Below are 17,223 nucleotides of genomic sequence, written 5' to 3'. Positions count from 1 at the left end.
AGATTTCATGGTCCTCATCATCTTATGGAGGAGACAACATATAGAAATAGCTATGTACCAAGTTACATACAGGATAAATTGGGGATAGTCTTGTATGGAAAATACTAAGATTAAACAGAACTGAGATAGGCTTTTTGCAGAGACTTGAGGTTATCTGAGTTAGCTGAGACTTGAAGGAAGTGAAAGAAGCTAGGAGATAGAGTCCCCCAGTGAAAATGTTCAGCTTTAGGAAATGTGTTGGAGGAACAGAAAGGAGGACCATTACACTGAATTTGAGAGTACATGGATGGGAGTAAGATGTAAGATTGGAAAGGCTGAGGGTGGGGCACTTGTTTATCTATTTGGGTATGAAACAGAATAGTTATATCTGATTCTGGAGGTAAACAAGAACTGTAATTATTGAATGCGGGCTTGGGGTATGTGTGTATGATATGGTCAGACCTGTGTTTTAGGAATATCAATTTGATAGTATGCCTACTGACATTATCTCACTCTACCCTCAAGCACTGTGTGTGTGTGTGTGTGTGTGTGTGTGTGTGTGTGTGTGTGAGATCTAAGGAATGTTCAAGGATTACTATGTCACACTAATGCTCTCTCTTTCCTTTTAGCAATGAGCTAGTCATGATTGGCCAGAAATGGGCAGACATCTTACATCTCCCTTTTGATTCTAGAGTGATTCTCAGTTTTTGAAACACCCAGAGGTAATAGATTGAAAATCCATCAACCTTGTTTGAAAGAACATTTAATTTCTTTTACTTTAAATCCATATTCACAAAGCAGGCTCCTAATTTTTAATTTGGTTTCCCAAGTGGAACTATCCAGTAAGGAGCAATCTTCTATCATGTGCAATGAAGTCCTAATATTCAGTCCAGCTATATTGTTCACCTGAAAATTCATGAATAAACATTTTGGTTCATAAAAATTTGGTTAGTGTGACTCATTTCCCTAGAGTCTAATCAACTCTGGAAGAACTGACAAGATTGGATTTCTTTCTTTTCTCTTTCTTTTGTTTTTTAATGTGGCAATTGGGATTAAGTGATTTGCCCAGATCCATACAGTTGAAAAGTGTCAAATGTCTGAGGTCAAATTTGAATTCAGGTCCTCCTGATTCTAGGACAGTGCTCTATCCACTGTGCTGCCTAGCTAGCTGTTCCTAAAATTGAATTTCATAATGGACTAATCCTCTATTCCTATAGAGCTGTGATTCCACCAAAGGCAGAAATCTCCTGAGACATGTTTTACAACAGCTTAGTCTCTTTACTTATCACATTTTTGCCTGTCCCAATTCACAGGCAAGTCTGCTTATCCAGACATTGCCAAATGGGTTATCTTTAAATGTTTCTTAAAATCATCAAGCAATAGTCATCAAATTCTCTGTTTCATAAATTCCATCAGTGAGGAGGGACAAGAAGTGTTATAACATGGTATCTACTTCTGGATGTGGAAGGAATATGCTTGGAGATTGATGCAGCTCACTAAGTGTGTCACATTGGTTATGTATTAAGTATATAGTTTTGTTGAACCCATTTACTCTGAACAAAGTTTGGAATGAGAAAGAAAAATTCTTCTAAATTTGATATTTTTATCATCTGATTTTTTATCAACATTTTATCATCATACATCACATCATGTATGTACACACACAAATACCATTAACAGCTATTTATTTCTTCCCAAATAAAGTAACAAACTCCTAGACTGGCATTTAAGGCTCTCTGATTCCACCATAGAGTCTAATCTCTAAAAGTGTGCTTTATTTGCCTTCTCTTGAACACATATCTCATTTTCTGTCTTTAGGTCTTGTTTATGCTTAGAAGGTCTTCTGCCACAATCTCATTTTATCCCATTCTGAACTATCCATATCAATCTAGCAAGAATTCTTTAAGTATTTACTATATATGCAATACACTATGCTAGGAGATAGTGAAAAAAGAGAGGTAATTTTTTTTTTAAGTTTTGTCTCCATAAGCATAAAGAACAAATAGGTAGGAAATGAAATGCCAAGTTTGGAGTCGGTTTACCAGTACTCAAAATATCAAAAAGGGGAGCAAAGTGAAACATATTTGAAAGGAAGGATGAGGCCAGATTGTGGAGGGCATGAAATGCTGAAGGTTTGTAAGTAGGGAGCAACCTGTTCAGATCTCTGGCTCATGAAACTTATTTTGACAACTGTGTAGAGAAGGGATTAGAATGGAGAGAGACTAGAAATCATGGTATTAATCAGAAGTTTCTATAATAATTTAGGCAAGAGGTGATAAGGGTTTGTGCTAAAATAGTGGATCTATGAAAGGAGATGAGGATGGGTGTTATATATCACTATGGATAGAATTGATAAGATTTGGCAACTGATTAGATATGGGGTGCAAGGGAGGAGAAAGAGTCAAGTTTGAGTCCAAATTTGCAAACCTGGATTCCTGAAAGGATAGTGATGCCTTTAGCAATAGTCAGGAACTTTGGGGAAGATGTGCCCTTGGGAAATGGGGAAGGTAATGTCTTATATCTCTAGTCCCTACCATAGTACTTTGTATATGAATTTTTTTATCTTTGTAATACCTATTCTTAACATGGTGTTTGATACAAGATAGACTGAAATGCTTGTCTAATTAAAATGAAATTTAGTTTGAATGTTCAACAGTTAGTTGGTGATATGGAACGGAAACTTAAGAGATTTTTTTCTTTCTTTTTTTTGGTCTAGACCTGTGATTTGGTCATTAAAGGGAGTCATTGGTTGGGAAATTCCTTTTACTAATGCAAATTGGCAAGTTACAAATTTTCTTGAGGGTCCAAAGGATCATACAACTATTGTGTATCAGAGACAGGAGAGGGATTGAGGCTGAACCATACAAAACTGGGAGTCATCTGCAGAGTGAATTCAACCCAGGGGACCTGAGATGGCCAAGAACAGATGTGGAAAGGAAAAGAATAGTTATCCCGATAGGAAAATAAGAAGAAAGAGTATTAGGATACTTGAAGGACTTTCTTAAAAGTCCCAGATCATTTTCTCCAGGAAGTCTTCCCTTATTCTCCTCCCTGGAAAGTGAATATATCTATATATATTGATCATATTTTAATCTATTTATCCATATACCTGTTGTAGTTTCATATAATATTTTGAAGTTTACTACTCCTATTTTACAGATGAAGACTAAGAAACTGAGTGATTCACCTAAGGTCACACATCTAGGGATCACAAAGCTTGAATTTGTAGCTAGATCACCTGACCTAGTTACCAGGGCTTGTACATTGCAGCATGTTTTCTTTCAAGTGGTGACAGAGAGAATACCTTTTGGAATCAGACCTAGTGCTCACATAGTTTTTTTCCAGTGAACTGTCCTATGGAGGATGCTTGACAATTGGAATTTCTCTGATGGCTGGGGGTTTCTGGATAGTGATAGTCAGAAAAATGATAGTCTGAGTCCTTTATTTAGCAGCATTGGTACATTTAGTGGGAGGAGAGGGAATAATTATGTTAAATCAATATGAACTCTAGGGGTGAAAAAACTGAGGTCTGCATTTCAGATCGGGCAACCTCTGCTCATGTTTTCTTGGGATTTAGCATCTCTCAAGCAAATAAAAACCAGCAGGTTGAGAAGTCGAAAATGAATGTATTTAATACATACAGCTGATGTTAGCATGTATATAAGTGACTAATGCAGGGGACCATTAAAGTAATTATTCATCATTTGTTTTTACTGATAAAGAAACCAGGGATATCCTAGGTATATTCATTCATGTATATATATATATATACACACAAAACTGTATAGAAATAGCCACACACACACACACATACATGTATATGGCCTAACCCACTGGTGTCTTGGATATCCCCTATTTTAGACCTCTAGAACCTTTGGGCAGTTGAAGTTCTTTATTGCAAAAATGCTGCATTGCATACATTTTAAAAAATCCAATTCAACAATTTTTGTTTTGAGAATTTTGCAACAGTCTTTGAGAGAGAAAAGGAGACATCCTTAAGTAGGTGAGGTCAAGTGGTACAGTGTTGGATTTGGAGTCAGAGACTCTGGGTTTAAGTATAAGCTCTGCTACTTATTACCTAGATAAACTTGGGCCAGTCATAGTATCATAGATTTAGAACTCAAAGGGGACTTGGAAATCATCTAGCCCAATTTTCTCATTGTGATCCAGACAAGGTAAGTCACTGGCCAGGATCAAATAGGTAGTAACCAACAGAGTTGACTCTAAGTTGATCACTTTCCCCCATGTATCATATTTCCCCCAGGACTCAGTTTCCTCATCTGTAAAACAGGGGAATGATTTTCATTGGGCTAACTGACCCAAAAAGTCCCTTCCACCTCTAAACCTAGGATCCTATGATCACTTGTTTAAAGCTAAAAATACAAAGATGATGCCTTTTTGGAGTATTAGGTAAATCAACAACTATTCAGTGGTTACCAGTGACTAAGGAAGGAAGACCTTGCAACCTTGGAAGGAAATGTGCAATTTCTATATTGTATTTTACACTTGAAAAATGTATTTCTCTTTTTGAGAGTGGGATGATTTGGAGTAATTCTTCTGTGAGTTCTTCCTTTTCTCCATTTTTAGTACCAGATGGTTTAGAGCAGGGTTTCTTAACCATTTTTGTTGTGTGTCAAGGACTCCTTTGGCAATATGGTGAAGCCTATGGACCTTTTCTAATGAAAATGTTTTCAAATGAATAAGATAAAATACATAGGATTACAAAGAAAACAAATTATATTGAAATAGTTATGCAAATCTATTCTTAAAAGTCATAGACCTCAGGTTAAGTATGTCTTCAACATTGTTGAAGATGTTTTCAATTCCCTGATCTGAACAAGAGACACTAAATCACTGGATCCCCTAAAAAATCATAGCCTTCGTCTTCTATCCACTTCTCTAAGAAAGATTAATTTTGACTTCATAGATAATGATTGATGACTTTTAATTTCCCTCTAAATCTATAATCCTGTTACATGTTTTAAAAAGATATTGGCTACTGTGTATATCTGATATTGTTTTGTAATTCACTGTATCAACACTGTTATATTGTGTTATATGGGCAGGTTTTTAATTTTCAGAACATTTGAAATGGAGTTGACCAAACAATTTTGCAATTGGTTGGAATCCTTATTCCTGAGATACCCGAGAGTGACTTTGGTAGATATCTGTACAATCTCTTTTTGCAAGTGTCATGAAAGAATACATTGCAAACCAAGGACTTTTAATCAGTGGAACCTGTGTCCCATTGTTTGTTTCTTGACCTACATGAGACAAGTTACTTTAGCACTGTTATTACCACTAGTTTATAAAGCCATATCTAAACTTGTATACTTGATTGTAAGATAGATTTGGATTGTGCATTAGGTTGATCACTATGTATATATAAATTTGTGAAAATCTGTATATTTGATCTCAATGCTCCATGTATCTGATGTGTAAATGATCATTAATGGATATGAAATTATTCGAGTTCTGTGTCTTTATTTCAAATGTGCCCAGTTCTTTAAAGCATCAAAAAATTTATTGATGCCTTTTGTTTTTCTATTCCAGCATTTTCTTTTTTAAAAAAATTTATTTATGTAAAACAATGGGGTTAAGTGACCTGCCCATAGTCACACAGCTAGGTAATTATTGTCTGAGGTCACATTTGAACTCAGGTCCTGTTGACTCCAGGGCTGCTGCTCTATCTACTGTACCACAAAGCTGCCCCATCAGCATTTTTTTGGGGGAAATGGCCCTTATTATAGTCTCCCTTATAATCCCTGCCCCATTGTCCAAAACTCCCCCAGTAAAATTAGGCAAAAACAACAGATACTGTGACCAAGTCTGATATTGCATATATATATATATATATATATATATATATATATATATATATATATATATATATTATTGAACCCTTCAGGGCAGCTTGGTGATACAGTGGATAGAGAGCACTTGCTTTGGAGTTAAGAGGATGGGAGTTTGAATTCAGCCTCAGACACTTAACACTAACTGTGTGACCTTGAGCAAATGACTTAACCCTGTTTGCCTCATATCCAGTACTGTCTTCAGTAGTGCTGATTCATATCTGGCCATTGGACCCAGGTGACTCTGGAGGGGAAAGTGAGGTAGGTGATTTAGCACAGCACTCCCTCACTCACATCCAAATCATGTGTCTGTCATGGCATCACCTCTCTGATATCATGGTCCTCTTTGAGATCAAAGGGTGAACACCATCATCATTGAACCCTAGGAATCCTCTGTCTCTCTTAAGAAGGGAGGAATGTTGCATTATCTGTTTTTTTTTGAAACCATTCAGGTTTTTTAGATACTTTTAGTTCATCTTTTTTTTTATATACCAATTTTTTACATTTCTATTGTCTTCAATGAGTACATCATTTTTCTAAGGTAGATGAAGTGTTTATTAAGTGTTCCAGACATGGTATTCAGTGTTGGGTATATTAACTGTGAAAATAAGCTATTTTACTTTCTATTAGTTGACAGACACTCCTATTTAATAAGCTATTTAATAAGTCCATTACATTATTGTACTGCATTTTTCCCATCATTCCCAAAATGATGTACATCTATGTTGTTCTTAGTTCTTTCCTACCACAAAAATGCTACTAGAATATTTTGATAAATATTATTTAATCTTTGTTTCCTTTTGTTTGTAACTTTATTTAATCCTTGGGTAGTGGAATCACTGCAACAAAGAGTATAAATTTTAGTCACTTTTCTTCGTTAATTCCAAATTACTATGCCAAATGATGGAACCAATTCACACAACAACAGTGTAACAGTGTGTCTTCCTATAGACCCTCTAAAAGGAAGTGTTTCTGTGTTTTTTCTTTTTTTTTTTTAAATTGTATTCAAAGGTAGTTTTCAACATTCTTCCATTTGCAAGCTTATGAGTTTCACATTTTTCAGTCACTTTCCCTTCCCTCTCCCCTCCCCATGATAACAATGTGGTATAAATTGTACATGTACAACCTTGTTAACATATCATATTAGCTGTGTCTTTTCATCTTTGCCAGTTTACATGGTGAGAGTTGAAATCTCAGTTTTAACAATTTGTAATTTTTTTGCTGTTAATGATGTTCAGAAAGCTATTTGCTCTTTTGACCATTTATCTACTGGGGAACTGGGGAAATGTGCTTCTCTTTGGCAAAAGTTTTAATTTTATAAATGTGATGAGTTTTCACATGCAACATTTTCTTAATCCCATACATGAATGGATTTGGAGTTAGGAGAATATGTTTATATTTGTAAGGTCCTTGATCTAATTAATTAATACAGTACATTAATATCCACTAGGACATTAACTCTGATAAATTTTAAAAGGAAAATTTTACTTGGAGAAGCACTAATTTCCTTCTTCCCTCTGCCCCTCAATTACTGTGTGTGTGTGTGTGTGTGTGTGTGTGTGAAAACTTTTAAAACAACTCAGATACCTGTGTTGTGTAGTAGAGAGAGAACTAGCCTTAGGGCCAGTAAGACCCTGGGTTTAAGACCTATTTGACACATATTGGTTCTGTGACCCTAGGCATGTCACTTCACTTTTCAGTATTGCCACAGGCAATATGCCCAGATTGTAATTTGCTGTTTAGGGGTTGATCTATATTGACAGGTGGAGCTTCTTTCCCAGGGGATTCCCTCTACCAGTGAAATAAAGTTTTGATCCAAACCAAAAAGCTCTTATAGGTATATAATGTAATTTTTTTCACTGTTATTTAACAGATATGAATTCTAAGGTTGTGCAGATAAATGTTTAATGATTGGCTCTTGAAATACAAAGGCATGCTTTTAAATTTAATTTGTATTAGTTTTAATTAGTTTAATTTGTATTAGTTTTCCATCACAATGAACTAAGTTATAAATCTCAAGGCCTGTTTTGTAGCTTTTGCCAATTTCTGTGGTGGAAATGCTCACAGTGAAATTTTTTTTTTTTGGTAAATTTTTTATTCACTTTAAACAAATACAAAATGAGAAAAAAAGCATTTCCATGTACACAGCAAAACATGAGAGGATTCAATATACAAAAATATATTTCCATTTTAAGAAAACCTATAAGTACTACACATTTTTTTCAACGCTTCTCAACTTTGCTTCCTTCTAGTTTTGTTCTTTGTTATGCATTTTTTTTTTTTTTTACTTCTTAATTTCCAAGAAAATTTAGCAATCCTCTCTGGGTTTTGGTTCCAGGATACCCCTGAATAACTTAACCTAAAATCTGATGTTATATTTAGATGCTGATAAAAATAACAGACTTTGAAAGCCAGCCTGTTTGTCTTAACTTGAAGTCAGAACTCTCCAGGGTCCTGTGCCTCTGGGCTTTTAGCTTATCATCTCAGTGCCTCCAGGCATTGCTTCCAATGGCTTTGCATATTGAGGCCAAGTCTTTGCTTTGCCTATTTTTTTTTTTTTTTAGGTTTTTGCAAGGCAAATGGGGTTAAGTGGCTTGCCCAAGGCCACACAGCTGGGTAATTATTAAGTGTCTGAGACTGGATTTGAACCCAGGTACTCCTGACTCCAAGGCAGGTGCTTTATCTACTAAGCCACCTAGCCGCTCCCTACTTTGCCTATTTTCAAGTAAGAATCCCACCCCCTTTTTCAATCAATTACTATATCTTATTAATTCCACCTTTACAACATTTCTCCTATTCACCATAGATAGCTACCCTGGGAGAACAGGCTCTTGTCAGTTCTCCTAGGGCAGCTAAGTGGTGCAGTGGATAATGCACTGCTCTTGGAGTCAGGAGGATAGGAGTTGGAATCCAGTCTTGTCACTTAACTAGCTATGTGACCTTGAGCAAGTCATTTAACTTTGCTTCACATCCAGAGTCATCTCCAGACCTGATTCATATCTGGCCATTGGACCCAGATGCTCTGGAGAAAGTGGGGTTGGTGACTTGGCACAACATCCTGTCACTCAAAGCCAATTCAGGAGCTTGTCATGGCATTATCTCCCTGATATCATGGTCTTCTTCAAAAATGAAGGACAAACAATAACCTCTGCTTTGGACTTTCTGTCTTTACAATCTCCATTCTATCTCCATATAACTAACTGCCTCTAAGAAAGTGTCAAATGTCTGAGACAGGATTTGAACTCAGGTCCTCCTGAGTCTAGGGTATGTGTTCTTTCCCTTCACCATCTAGTTGCCCCTGGGTGACCTTGGGCAAATCCCTTAACTAGTTACCTTGCATTCAGGGTCATTTCCTGTTGTCCTGATCCATATCTGACCACTGGACCCAGATGGTTCTAGAGGAGAAAGTGTCTGGTGACTTAGCACAGCACCCCTCACTCAAATCCAGTTCATTGCTTGTCATGGCATCATCTCCCTGATGTCATAATCTTCAAGAATGAAGTACAAACATCACCACATAAAACAAGTAGACCACATCATTTCTTTATTCAAAAAAGCTTCAATAGCTCCTTGATGCTTCTAGGACAGGGTTCATAAGTTGAAGTCCGTGGAACTTAATTAAATTTATTTTTGATAACCATCCTTCCTTTATAATGTTATATATATTTTTATGTAGTTGGTCAATTACATATATTAAGCACCTATAGAGATAAGGGTCTGGAGTCAGGAAGACCTGAGTTCAAATTTGATCTCAGATACTTATTTTGTGACCTTGAACAAGTCATTTGATCCTGTTTGCCTCAGTTTTTTCTTTTGTAAAATGATCTGGAGACTCATTTTACTGGATACTGTTCTAGCAAGGTTGCCAAGAAAACCCCAAATGGGGTCACAAAGAGTCAGACCTTGACTGAAAATGATTGAACAACAAAACAAGGGTGACAGATGCTTTGCTGAACATTGGGGATTAGGGGAAAAAACCCAGTTCCACTCTCAAGGGGCTCACTATTTAATAGGAAAGACAATATGCAAACAACTATGTACAAATAAGACATATACAGGATAAATTGGGAGGTAGTCTCAGAAGAAGAGCATTAGAATTAATGAGGATGGGAAAAGTCTACTTTTTTGAATGTTTTTTTATTTTTTCAATTATATGCAAGGATAGTTTTCAACATTCAAATTTTTGTAAGGTTTTGAGTTCCACATTTTTCCAATACCCTCCCTTCCCTTCCCCCTCCCCATGGCAGCAAGTAATTTGATATGTTATGTATATACAATTGTGTTTAACATATTTCCATATTAGTCATCTTGTGAAAGAAGAATTAGAACTAAAGAGGAAAAATCCATGAGAAATAAGAAACAAAACAAGTTTTAAAAAGTGTACATGGCATGTTTTGCTCTGTATTCAGATTTTACAGTTCTTTCTCTGGATGTGGATGACATTTTCCAGGACAAATATTTTAGAATTGTCCTTGATCACTGAACTGCTGAGAGGAGTTGCATCCATCATAGTTGATCTTCACACAATGTAGCTGTAATTGTGCATAATATTCTCATTTCACTCAGCTTCAATTCATGCAAGTCTTTCCATAAAGTTTTTCCAGATCTTGATTTCTTATAGAACAACAGTATCCCTTAACATTCTTATACCATAGTTTGTTCAACCATTCCCTAATTGGTGGGCATCCCCCCAATTTCCAATTCTATAAATATTTTTATAATATGGATCTAAGAAGATGGGACTTAACCTTACACTTGATATTATTCGAGAAGCCCATAGTTTCGACAGATTGACAGAGGGAGCCATGACACACTTAAGCATCAGTAGTACACAAGTGGGAAGGACCTCTGCTCCATGATAAAAATACAACTCGGGGGCAGTGGCATAGTGTTAAAACCTTTCCATACTCAGGCTGTCATTCGATTTTCCAGTTATGATATCCCTTTAGGCTTCCAAACTGGTCTACTTGTGTTTCTTAAATTGACATTTTTGTCTTCTCATGTGTCTTAACAAACTGTCACTCCTGCCTAGAATGTCTTCCCTCCCTCATTTTGCTCCATTTAGTTTCTTTTAAAGCTCAGCTAAACTGTTATTCCCAAGGAAGTTTTTCCTGATCTTTCAGTGCTTGTATTTTTTTCTTTCTCAAATAATCTTCCATTAAAATATATTTCTTTCTTTCTTTATCTCTCTCTCTTTCTTTCTTTCTTTCTTTCTTTCTTTCTTTCTTTCTTTCTTTCTTTCTTTCTTTCTTTCTCTCTCTCTCTCTCTCTCTCTCTCTCTCTCTCTCTCTTTCTTTCTTCTTCCTTCCTTCCTTCCTTCCTTCCTTCCTTCCTTCCTTCCTTCCTTCCTTCCTTCCTTCCTTCCTTCCTTCCTTCCTTCCTTTCTTTCCCCTCCTTCCTTCCTTCCCTCCTTCCTTTCTTTCTTTTTCTATCTATCTATCTATCTATCTATCTATCTATCTATCTATCTATCTATCTAAGCTACTCTAATCTACATTAGTATCGTATGAGCTGTTCTTTTCATCTTTTTCTCCCTAATAGGCATTATGGCTTGTGACAGTTCTCTGTCATAAGGGAGTCCCCCCATTGGGAAAGGAGAGATATATCTTTTTTTGTCCAGTTGCCTACTTGAGGGTGTGACTGCTGAAAGGTCCCTACTTGGGATCCAGGTTTATGTTTAAGAAAGATCAATTGACCAGTTCCCAGAGACACTGGGGAAAACAAGTCTCTGAATGAATGAATTTGATTGTTGTAATGTCATAACAATAAGGACAAGTTCAATATTCAGATTTTATTGACTAATAAGAGTGGGGAGAGGAAGGGAGGAGACCATATTGGTCAGATACACACACACACACACATATTTATAAACATGGAATAAAAGTCCCATAAGGTGGCATTGCACTGGAGATTACAGAGGTATGGATTCATTCAAGTGCTCCATTCAGGTAGGAAGGCTTGGTCCCACAGGAGTGACAACATTCCAGGGAGGAGATATACTCCCCAGTATCCTCCTTAAATCTTAATCTTGGTGGCCATTTAGAGCTGACTAATTCACATGTTGAAGACACAGACGGGGTTTTTGAGATACATAAATGCAGGGGTAGGGGAAAACATACTGGCAGTTGGTGAGACATTATCTTTGGTCACACAGCTATATTTACCTTAAAATATTGTCAGTAGTTTTCTGTGGTCAAATCTTATAGCAGTGGGTCACATATGCTATGAACCACAACCTCTGCTAAAAGATGACTGTTTATGGTGGTCTCAAGACTACTAGACCTTATCTTACAGTCTCAGACTTTTTAATGGTGGGAATCCCTTAAACTCTTAAAAATTATAGAAGGCCTCCCAAAAAGCTTTTGCTTATGTGAATTATACCTATCATTGGTTTCTACATTAGCAGTGAAAATATTTTAGGATTATTGTGAAAACACAGACCAAACTTTAAGAACTACTGATCTAATGGAATCAGAGCCGGTCATGGATTTAGATAGAATTGGGTTGAAGTCCTATTTCAGATACAAATTGGTGATATGAAGTTGGGCCTCTTAACTTCTTAATGCCCTAACCTAGGAAATTCCCTAAGACTATTAGTTACTGAGCAGTTATAATTTATTTTATTTTATTTATTTGATTTTTGCAAGACAATGGGATTAAATGACTTGCCCAAGGTCACACAATTAAGTATTAAGTGTCTGAGGGTTGATTTGAACTCAGGTTCTCCCAACTCCAGGGCTTCCTCTGTACCACCTAGTTGCTCCTGCAGTTATCACATAAAGTTCTACACATAAAAGAAAAGCACGTGTCTGGAATCTCTTCCACATCAGTGTTCAAGCTTATTGCATACAATTTATAAATGTTTATTTAACTGAGTTGAATATTCAGCCCTACCATTGCTTCTGAGCTCTGCTCTCACAACTCCTATTTTTTATTTATTTTTTCTGTAAAGCAGAATGCCATTTAGTAGCATAATTTATGAACATATATTTTCTCAGCTTCAAAATTCTATGATTCTAAACATAGAAAAAAGAAAACATTCCTCCCCCATTTTTTTGGAAGAATAAGCCACCCTTTGTTATCATGTAGGACATAGCACTCTGCACACCATAGGAACTCACTAAGTGCTAATTGAATTGGGTTGAACCCTACTTTTTTTACACTTGGCCCTTCACTAAGGCTATTTTAGATCAGGACATGTCTGTCTTATTATATACAATTTATCTTTAAAACTGTAGGGTTTTTTTGAGGTTTTTGTTTGTTTGTCTGTATAGTGATATAGTTGAAATTGGAAGTCCTGACTCTAATTTACCTAATAACCATGTAAGTTGAAGGAAATTACTTAACTCAGTTTCCTTATTTATAAATGATCATGCTAATAATTGTGAAATCTTTCCCTTCTGGGGAAAAAATCTTTGTAAATAGTAAGCAGAGCTGTAACTTGGGTACAAATAGTTCTCTCCCCCTACTGCTGAAATTGATAGCACTTGCAGTTTTTTTTAGCAAATAGAAATAAATAAGATTAGTATCTGCTTTGCAGTAATTATCAGAACTGATGAATCTGCATCCACCATGAGCTCCACCTATTGCTATCAGTTTTTTAAATTTAACACATTTCACGTTGTTCAGTTGTTTCAGATGTCTGACTGTGACCCCATTTGTTTTTGATTTTGTTTTCATTGTTTTTTAATCAAAGATCCTGGAGTGATTTGCCATCTCTTTCTCCAGCTCATTTTACAGATGAGTAACCTTTAGGCAGACAGGGTTAATTCATTTGTCCAGGATCATACAGCCAGTAAAGGATCTGAGACCAAATTTGAACCTGGAAGATGAGTCTACTGGGCTACCTAGCTGTCCTCACCTTAGATAATTTTTTTTTTTTTTGGTGCTTCTTGCTCCAGGAAGGACTTATTATTATTATTACATAGAATGAAATATTTTGAAACAAGTAAGAGAATATTAAAGTAACTTTATTATGTCTGGTAAATGCCCAACTATCAGTGTGAAATTTTTTTTTTTTGTGAAAACTGTGAAAGTTTTCAGGAAACCCATTGTTAAGAGATATATTATGGGAGCTGTAATGAATAATTATGGTGAGCAATTTCCATTTGGATACCTTTTGAACATTTGCAGGAATGTTCTCAGAAATTTATGTGCTCAAGTGAGTGTATTTGTCTATATATATACACACACACACACATATATATATATGTATATATATATATATATATATATATATATATATTTGTGCATGTGGAAAGCTGGAAATGAATCAGATTATATGCATAGCTGCTCCTCTTCCCCTTTCAAGTAGTTCCTCTTTCCTTCTTTCCTTTCTTTGTCCTTTCTATGTCTCTTCCATTGACACTGATAATGCAGAGTTATTTGCCCACAAGTTTTCTCTGAGATCAAGGGGAAAAAAATTGATGCGGTTTGGTAGATTCCTTTATTTTATTCTTGAAGGATTCTTTTTGTTTGTTTTTGGGCTTGGGTGACTCCTCTTTTAATCAGTAGTGCTAAGAACAGGGGAGGGAAATGAGTTTTAAAAAAATCCCACTGGTTCTATTTAGGCTGTTTTTCCCTGAATGGGAGGCCCTGTGCCCCATGGGTCCAGACTGTTCCATCCCCCCAAGTTCTATTTCTGGGCATTGTAGGCCAGGGTCCGCTGGTTCATGGGGTTGTCAGGGGACTTATCCACTCCTTCAGCAGCTGTTTCAGCTTGGACAGACGCATGTTGGGGTTCTCCTTCTTTAGTCTGGGCAGGTGCAGCTCCTCAAAGGCAGTAAAAGCAGCCTTCATAGGGCGCTCTCGGGGTGGCGGTCAGAGTCATCATTAACACTGAGCACAGCTATGGCATCTTTGATGGTTCTGGCTTCCACACTGGCCTCATCAGACACCCGGCGGTCGACGTTCTCCTCCAAGGGGACTTCTAGGTGACTTTTTGGCTTCTCCACTATCTCCTCATTCTCTTTCTGTTGCTGGTCTCGGCGGAGTGTCTCCTCTATCTGGGCCCGGGTCACTTTGCCTGGGGTCAGGGGCTTGGGTGACTTGCCCTTCAGCTTGCAGTCTTCTTCTTCCAGCAGCCTCTGCAGCTCTTTCTTCCGTTCCAGCTGCTCTAGACGGCGCTTCTCCTTCTCCTCCTTCCTCTGCTCCTTCCTCAAGACGTGTTTGTTATCATCCTTCCAATAGGCATCCTCCAGTTCCTGCCGCCTGGCATCAGCCGCTGCTTTGGCCTTGGCTTTCCTGGCTCGGGCAGCGGCCGACTTGGCGTTCTCGCCCTGGAACTTTTTGGGCATCCCTCAGCATGGACTCCTTGCCCGAGCTCAGGGCCGCGTCGCGGGCTATAGGAGAGCGGGGGAAGGATTCTTTTCTGAAAGGACTTTCACCAAGGAAGTCTCTCTAAATAGTTTTATCCTGCATCTATACCCACTGTTTCATGGGATTTAGATCTGGAAGAAGCCTTAGGCATCATACTGTCCAACTCTGTCCTTCATTCACGAGAGAAGAAAAAAAAAAGATATAGAGAAAAGAGATGACTTGTAGAAGGTTATCAAGGTAGTTAATAACAGAACTGAGATTTGAACCTAAGTGAACCCAGATCTCATTCCAAATCCAGGATTCTTTTGTGCAACTATCCTTTAAATCCTAACTTAATCTATTGAAAGAAAGTTTGAATAGCTCTTTTAAAGGTCACAAGGCACCCAGACACTTCAGTTTTCTTCATTGCTATCCTGATGATACATGTGGGGTTTTTCCAGGTGGAAAAAGATTATCAGCAAACCCACACATGTTAGAAATGATGACTTATAAGAACTGGTTCATTGGGCTCTTCCATGGACTGAATGATCTGAAGATTGGCAAATTGTAATTCCTTTTTTTGTACTATTGCTACATGCCCTTTCTTCTTGGGCATTAACTATGTTCGTTTGTTTTTTAGGTTTTTGCAAGGCAATGGGGTTAAGTGGCTTACCCAAGGCCACACAGCTAGGCAATTAAGTGTCTGAGGGTGGATTTGAACTCAGGTACTCCTGACTTGAGGGCCGGTGCTCTCTCCACTGCACCACTTAGCCACCCCCTGGGCATTAACTATGAAGCATAATTGTGCTAGAGTAGTTCTTGGAGATTTCAGGTGCAGGGAAAATTGCATTATGGTCAGTCACTAATATTTTTAGGCAGGTGAAATCAGGTTAGCTTGAAGGGATAGGGAGAATGAAGGTTGTTGTTTGACTCAAGAGAACTGGTGTATATAGAAAATTTGGCAAGTCTTGGACTATATAAATGTCAATTATTATTTCACAATAGGGAAGTATCCAACATTATCTAATCTATCTATCTATCTATCATCCATTTATCTATCTTTCTATCAGTCTATCTCTATATCTGTGTGTGTGTGTGATCTTTTATTTGTATTGACTTTATGATTTTCAACATACTTTTGCATACACATCATTATATTTAAGGAATTGTTTTCCTGAGTTACTATCAAGTCACTGATATTTTGTTCCAAAGCCTGGAAATCTGTGTTATTCTTTTAATATGCCAACAATATTCTCCAGGAAGACCTGGAGAATAAGTGCAAGGGGGATATTAGAGTTATACCACACTCAAGAACTGAAGTATATTTTTTCTAGGGAGAGCTCATTTGCTTCAAGATGTTCTTAGTTGGGGCAGTTAGGTGGTGTAGTGGATAAAGCACCAGCCCTGGAGTCAGGAGTACCTGGATTCAAATCCGGTCTCAGACACTTAATCATTACCTAGCTGTGTGGCCTTGGGCAAGCCACTTAACCCCGCTGCCTTGCAAAAACTTAAAAAATATGTTTAGTTCCTCCCAAACTACTTTTCCCTTTACTCTGCTATCCTAGCAAACTATGATCACATATATTACCTAAATTAACATATTTTTTCAATGTTATACCAACCAAACCATCAAAGGACAAGTTTATAGAACTAGAAATATAATAATGAAATTCACATGGAGGCAAAAATATCAAGAATTTGAATTTCAAGAGAAATAATGAAGAGAAGTGGAAATGAAGGGGTCTGAGCAGTCCCAGATCACAAACTGTTTTGTAGGATAGTAATTTTTTTATTAGTTTTTTTTTTTTGGCAAGGCAATGGGATTAAGTGGCTTGCCCAAGGCCACACAGCTAGGTAATGATTAAGTGTCTGAGACCGGATTTGAACTCAGGTACTCCTGACTCCAGGGCCAGTGCTCTATCCACTGTGCCACCTAGCCACCCCAGGATAGTAATTGTTAAAATACTTTGTTATTACTTTAAAATAGCTATAAAATTAAAACAATTTTGTGCAAATAAATCCAATAAAGCTAAGATTAAAGAGGAACTTATTCAAATATATAAGAATCATTTCCCCATTGATAAATGATCTAAGG

General features: G+C 37.1%; 1 pseudogene; it reads right to left on the bottom strand.

The window, feature by feature from the left end:
* Window positions 1-14,466: 14,466 nt before the first annotated feature.
* LOC141489808 (coiled-coil domain-containing protein 124 pseudogene) lies at window positions 14,467-15,127 on the bottom strand (annotated as a pseudogene).
* Window positions 15,128-17,223: the final 2,096 nt, after the last annotated feature.

The sequence above is a fragment of the Macrotis lagotis genome, chromosome 5 (assembly GCF_037893015.1).
Source record: "Macrotis lagotis isolate mMagLag1 chromosome 5, bilby.v1.9.chrom.fasta, whole genome shotgun sequence".
Taxonomy (NCBI): Eukaryota; Metazoa; Chordata; class Mammalia; order Peramelemorphia; family Peramelidae; genus Macrotis; species Macrotis lagotis.
This window is presented reverse-complemented; position numbering and strand designations above follow the sequence as displayed.